The 7,257-nt window shown below is 37.9% G+C and overlaps 1 long non-coding RNA gene across 1 annotated transcript; it reads left to right on the plus strand.

Annotated features, from left to right (window-relative positions):
• LOC120405101 lies at positions 1–6,897 on the plus strand. The gene is made up of 4 exons (XR_005598362.1): positions 1–231; positions 2,513–2,591; positions 4,518–4,639; positions 6,812–6,897. It is a non-coding gene; the product is annotated as an uncharacterized LOC120405101 (long non-coding RNA).
• Positions 6,898–7,257: the final 360 nt, after the last annotated feature.

Raw genomic sequence — 7,257 nt, forward strand, 5'->3', positions numbered from 1 at the left:
ACTCAGACGTTCTCAGAATTACCCTGCCAACATTGACCTACGCTCCAGTTCCAGTTCCTTGGGAAAAATTTGGATTCTTCAAACCTTAAATAAAATTCCCAATCAAAAGAGGGAGATATCAGTATTTTATGGTCAAATATGAGATTGTCTTAATAATCCCCAGATGAAATGTTATAAACCCAGGAAATTCAGAGTTATGTTTAAAATGAAAAGGAATCCAAGCATATTAAGGTATGGAATTTCACTCTTTCAAAATGGCTGCTATCTTCTGTTCTCATTGGGACTGAGAGCATAGCCCAGGGGTGGGCAAACTTTTTGGCCCGAGGGCCACATCTGGGTATGGAAATTATATGGTCATGAATAATCACAAAATTGGGGGTTGGGGTGTGGGAGGGGGTGAGGGCTCTGGGGTAGGGCCAAAAATGAGTTCAGGGTATGGGAGGGGGTTCATAGCTGGGGTTGGGGTGTGGGGAGTAGGGGTCTGACTGGGGGTGTGGGCTCTGGGGTGGGGTTGGGAGTGCAGAAGGGTGCTCCGGGCTGGGATCTAGGCATTTGGAGGGTGTGAGGGGGATCAGGGTTAGGGCAGAGGGTTGGAGCACAGGTTCCGGGTGGCGCTTCCCTCAAGAGCTCCTGGATGCAGCGGCATGACCCCCTCCAACTTCTATGCAGCGAGGCAGCCAGGCAGCTCTGTGCGCCACCGTGTTCGCAGGCGCCGCCCCTGAAGCTCCCATTGGCTGCTGTTCTAGGCCAATGGGAGCTGTAGGGGCGGCGCTTGGGGCAGGGACAGCATGCGGAGCCCCTTTGCTGCCCCTAAGCGTAGGAACCCGGGGGTGGACAGGCTGCTACTTCCGGAAGCCGTGTGACGCCACGGCACATGCAGAGCGGGGCAAGCCTCTGACCCCACTCCCTGGTGGGAGGTTGAGGGCCAGATTAAAACATCTGAAGGGCAGGATGCAGCCCCTGGCCTGTAGTTTGCCCACCCCTGGCATAGCCGAATTTAGCAAAGATGGCTGCTTACCCATTCTCCTTCTCCTCACAGTGCTCCTCTCAGTGACAGATTAGCCACTGGGCCAATGGGGCTTGTGCCCAGGGCCCTTGCCAATTGGGGGCCCCAGGGGCCCCAACCTGCTCTGTCTCCCCAGTGCTTCTGCTGGGGAGTGGGGTCGGGATGCAGGGGCTTGCCCTGCTCCGCTCACCTGGTGTTCCTGCTAGGGAATGAGGTCAGGGCACAGGGCCTTCCCTCGCTCTCTGGCAGGAGCACTGGGGGAGCGGGGCAAGCCCCAGCACCCTCACCTCACTCCCTGGCAGGAGCTCCAGGGTGAACTGCAGTCGGAAGGGGTGGGGTGGGACCCCACTTGCTCTGGCCCAGAGGTTCACAAACCCCCCTCTCCACTCTCTCCTCCCTCCTCTCTATATATAATAGAGGGACAGTCTAATTCTTCCTTGACCTCCTTTGACTCCTTTGGGAAAAATGGAAACCATTTTTTATTTTTTTTTTTTTTTTTCTTTTCTTCTTTTAAATTCTTTCTAAGAACATTATTCTTTAACCTTTTTAAAAAAGAAGAAAAGAAAAGAATGATGAAGAATAAAAAAAAAAATTACTAAAATTTAAACATAAAAAAAAAAAAAAATATTGTGTAAAATATAATAACATGATGTGTATAGGATATAGACTACAGAGGTTATGGAGCTGAGGTTGAGGGTGAATTCGTGAATGCCGCCGTGTGACATGCATCCGACGAAGTGGGTATTCACCCACGAAAGCTCATGCTCCAAAATGTCTGTTAGTCTATAAAGTGCCACAGGACTCTTTTCTGCTTTTACAGATCCAGACTAACACGGCTACCCCTCTGATACTCCATACACAAGATTTCATTGAGTTTTAATTATAAGGAAAGTTTGCATTTATTCCGTTATTAATTTCATTAGAGTCAAATAAAGATCTGACAAGGAGTCCTAAATTTTTAAAGGACCCATTTTTAATTAATTTTAACATCTAAATTAATTAATGAATTTACTTTCAAATTCCCAACATTCATTCTATATGCAAAGAATTAATGCCATTTTTGGGAAAATAAGCTGTATTTTTCATTCATAACAAAGAAATTGAACGCCTGCTTTGAGTACAGAGTTAAAAACTTAACCATGGAGCCACAACAACTGATGCCTCAATCGGGGGGCAGGGGTGGAGGAGTGTTAAAAGCACAAATCATTGTTATACAAAAATAAACTGCATGCATGACAGCAGTATATCATTTTAATATTAATTTTCATCCTTCCCAGACCCACCTTCCTTATTCCAGAATGTTCTGTATATAAAAGTTAGAGTTTGAGCCTGCAACTGTTATATAAGGTGTACTTGAGCAAGTATGGACTGTAGGATCAGGTCCTTAAACTGGGAATCTCTTTGCTCATTTTTAATTTTTCTGTAACAAATGGCACTATAGAAATAATTATACATAAAAATAATAAAAGTTTGGTTGCTGAATGAAGTCTTAATTTATAATTCCAGGTATTCCACAGTTAACAGATCTTGTTAACTCAAACTACAATATAAACAGAACACTTCCCAGTAGACAAAAGTTAAGAAGGTTGGGCTCCAAATTTCCAATTTCTCCTATATTTTTTAAGTAAAGAATTTGTGACTAAAATTTTCCACAATCATTCAGATTTCAGTTTAACTGTAGGGGCTTGTCTCCACTTACCGGTGGATCAATGCTGCATAAGGTAAGTTGACGGGAGAAACTCTCCCGTCGACCCAGCACAGTGTAGACACCACAATAAGGTATGTAGCTGGAGTTGGATAACTTAGGTCGACTTCACTCCGCAGTGTAGACCTGCCCCAGTATTTGAACTGTTGGAAATTTTATCTCATATCACATACTAAATTATTTGGATAGGTCTGATGTATATCTCCCTAACTCAATATTATAGACTTTTTTCCAAATATTTTCTATTACATAGTTTAATAGGCACTATAATTTTTCATTTTTTCAAACCTGCTCCATAGTGTTATTTCAGCTAAAGGTCATATCTCCAAATAAATTTATCTCAGACTTCTAAGTTTCTTGCACAAAAATAACAGGAGTTATGGACAATTTGACCTCTGGGAAATATACAACCCAATTTCAACCAGGCATGCAGAACAAAGCAATAGCCAATAATGGACAAATATAATGTAAAGTCACATATCTGAACCACTCAGATCCACAGTGTTGACTTCTTTATAAATCTGATGCCTGAAATACCATGTATTTGGCATGAAAAAAGGTGAGCAGAATTAGGTCAATTAAAACTAAAAACAAAATTTTAATATTTAATCAAGTACTTTTGTATTTCTTCAGGTGGATTATTTGTTAACATTACAGTACATTAAAAAGGAATATTTTTTAAAAATCTGAATGTAACAGTAATTGCAATATACAATTACATGGAGACAATCCTTAACGTTTTCCAGTCCTTATAATACTGCAGCCAGTACTGACATCAGCATTGTCAGTTACTGTCAAATTAAGTAATAGTGGCCATGTCACTCTGTGTCAGTTCTAATGCATTATCAAGTTAGTCCTCATTGACCTTACCAGTTACCACAGCTGCATGCCCAAGAGACATAGTGTTATCTATGTAGGGTGACCAGACAGCAAGTGTGAAAAATTGGGATGGGGGTGAGGGGTGGAGGATAATAGGGGCCCATATAAGAAAAAGACCCCAAAATCAGGACTGTCCTTCTAAAATTGGGACATCTGGTCACCCTATATCTATGCTAACTATCATAAATGGACCATGGTAAAAATATTACTGAAAAATTCCTACTGTCAATCCATACAAAGCTTTAAGCTATTTAGGAATCATGCATGATGGTTCAGTATTTTTTCTTCCCGCATAGATGCTCATTAGTATCTTTACTGTCATGGAGATTACTGATTGAAAACATGCAACTGGGGCCATATATGTTCTGTTCACAAAGGTCTGTCATCACAGATTTTCACTTTTCATTGTAATTGGCTCCTTACTTACATGAAATTTAGTGTAGATGTTCAAATCCCCAATCTTATGCATTTACAGCCTGATTGTGCTCTAACTCCCATTGACTTCAACATGAACAGGGCCAGATATTATAAGTGGATAAAGCTAAATATTGTTTGAACATATAATGAACAGATAAAACAATATGGCTTTTCAACATTAGTTTTGCAAGTTTCACTTAGGAGACAGTTTAGAGGAATTGAAATGGGACAGACCAAAGTTTCAGTAAAATGTGTAAATGCAAAGAATACAATATTCAGAGAACAATTAAAACATATTTTAAAAAATAATTGTAGCTTCAAGGAGAATAGCTCCAAGGTCAGTACATTATTCATGGCACACTGTTAGTGCTACAGGTACTTTACACAGATGTAGGAAGACAAATTCCCTGCACTGAAGAGCTTACAATTCTTGGCCCTGATTCAGGGCATGTGTTTAAATCTATCCTTATTCAGGAAAACAATTACACGTTAAATTTTTGTTATAAATAGATGTTCTCCTGTAATTCCTACATGAAACCCAGAACTTCCGGTGGAGCTAGAGCATATCTTTTTTAAACTATTCTGTGTTGACTGAAAGACTTCAAGTGATGGAGAATTCATCACATTTTTATGTAAGTTGTTCCAATGGCTAATTACCTCCCTATAAAACATTTATGCCTCATTTCTACCCTGACTTTGTCTAGCTTCACCTTCCAGTCATATCTTGTTATGTCTTTGTCTGCTAAATTAAAAAGCCCTGTATTATCAGAAAGTTTTGTCCCTGTGTAGGTACCTATAGACTGTGAGCAAGTTACCTCTAAACTCCTCTTGGATAAACTAAATAGACTGAGCTTCTTTAGTCTCTCTATATATCTTCCTACTGTATTTTCCTCTGCATGCTTCTAATGAAGTGGGGTGTAGCCCACAAAAGCTTATGCTCAAATAAATTTCTTAGTTTCTAAGGTGCCACAAGTACTCCTGTTCTTTAGTCTTTCTGTAATCGACAATAAGCAAATGGAGGAAGGGGGTGGGATGTGATGAAGAGTAGTGTGACTGAATAATAGGGGGTAACACACATAATGTTAGTGATGTGCTGGTGAGGTTAACATTCTGACCTCACCAAATTGAAAGGAAAATTTGGGAAATCTCTGCTCTGATAGAGTTGCCTTTCTCTGCATACTCTTAACATAAGGCATTTCTTCCAGACCTCAGTCATGCTTGTAGCCCTTTCTGAACCTTTTCCAGTCTTTCCAACATCTTTTTTAAAGTATGGACACTGGAACTGGACACAGTAGTGAGCTCACTTCATTTAATGTTCTGTTGTATCTGTCACAATTTGAGTGCCAATTCATTCTCTGTAAAGAAGCCTCACCACTAAAATTTTCCAAAATATTGTTATTTGAAATGGTTTTGAATCCCATTGTTTTGCATGTAGTTTATAATGTCAGTACAGCATGGATTTTCATTAAACCATTTTGTTTGTATAAATGGACAATTCATGCTTCTCAATGATATTCATAGCAATATTCACTGAGCTTAAATCACAATTTATTGAAAAATAGTCATAGAAAAATCAATCCCAGGAATTACTCAGTTGGTTAAAACTATGACATGTATTTGAAATTTACTGATGATTATGAAATAGTATATTTTCAAACCTACATCTTTTGAGTGAGTTTCCTCATATAGCAGATTTCAAATCTCTAATTTAGTACTAGCGAGTTGGGACATAATTTGGACTGATACTGTTAATATAGCAGATATTCTTGTCAAAGCCACAGTGGAAGCTGAAAATTGAATGAATCAGAGAACTGATCTTTTTATTGAAGTTTAAAGACAATGTTCCATATAAGCATTAGATTAATACATACTGGTGGCTATGACAGCTGTTGGAAACCATGATGTTATGATATAAACACTACAATCTTCAAAACAATATTTATGATGCTAGTCTAAACCAGATGACATATTAGAGAAGCTTGCAGAATTGCTCTAATGGTTTTCACTGTGGATTATTATAGTCTGTTCAAAAATGCAACTTCTGCAACTAAGGGTTTATTGAGAACAACACTGCTATTCTTTTTAAAATACAGTACATTTTTTCTGCAATCTTATATGTTGGATCAAGTTAAGCCTTTTTACAACTAACTCTCAGCTATTATCTCATTTCTGCATCAATTTTATTATTGTAATGTATTCTATATCATGTATACAATTTTGTGAAATAAATTAATATTTATAGTTGACAGTGAAACTGGGTAACCTTAACTCTCTACATCTTCTAGAATCAGATATAGTATCTGATTTTAGTGTTAGCTTTAACCCAAATACAATTATCAATTTATACACAGATTTGATATCACAGTTCATTTTCACACTTGCTATAATTATTCAGTCCAGAATATGTAGTCTGAATCACAAATATGTATTTCTACTAATATGAAAGAACCACCTTTTATAGACTCTAAACATATATACCATAATTCCAGGCACTAAATATTTGTAATTTCACCAACATGTTTCTTAAATTCCTTTCACACCCCACCTTTGAGGAAGTGTGTATAGTACACTGGAATTGAAGTGTTCATGGCATATTTTCAACCCATGTAATTTTTTTAGATTACCTGAATTTGATGATCTATACCACTGAGTAAAATTCCAGAGCTAGTGCTTTGTATGTTAACTACTGTAATTACTACCTGAGAATATTTGTAGCAAAGGTATCAATAAAATATAGTAAAATCTTATATAAAACAATTTATCTCTCTCTGTTTTGTATTTTTTAAATATGCAAATTTAAAAAGACCAGAGATACCAAGACAGGCAACATGCCAAGGAGAAAAGAAAAACACTATTTCTGGCCATTTATTCCTGTGGTACTATAAAGATTGTAAGTATTAATGTTGTTTGTTTATAACTTTTTTAATTGTTGTCCTGATTGTGGGATTCTGTTAATATTACAGTCTTGATCTGTTTATTTTAATTACCTCTCCTGTTCTCTTGCTAATCCTACAAATTAAAATTAAAATGACTTTAAATAAAAAGGAGTATTTCCCAGAAATTTTAAGAAGAATGTGGGACAAAAATGAAATAGATGTCACTCTTGACAATGTCAAATATTTTGATGATCCTTTCAAATTCCTGAAGCCTTTTGTGTTGTGAATAGGTATTTCCCAAAACATCAATGTAGTAATACCCTGAGATTGTATTTATTGCTAGAATTCGAGACTGCTATTCCCAAAAACAGGCA

The sequence above is a fragment of the Mauremys reevesii genome, linkage group 4, assembly GCF_016161935.1.
Source record: "Mauremys reevesii isolate NIE-2019 linkage group 4, ASM1616193v1, whole genome shotgun sequence".
In the NCBI taxonomy this organism is placed as follows: Eukaryota; Metazoa; Chordata; order Testudines; family Geoemydidae; genus Mauremys; species Mauremys reevesii.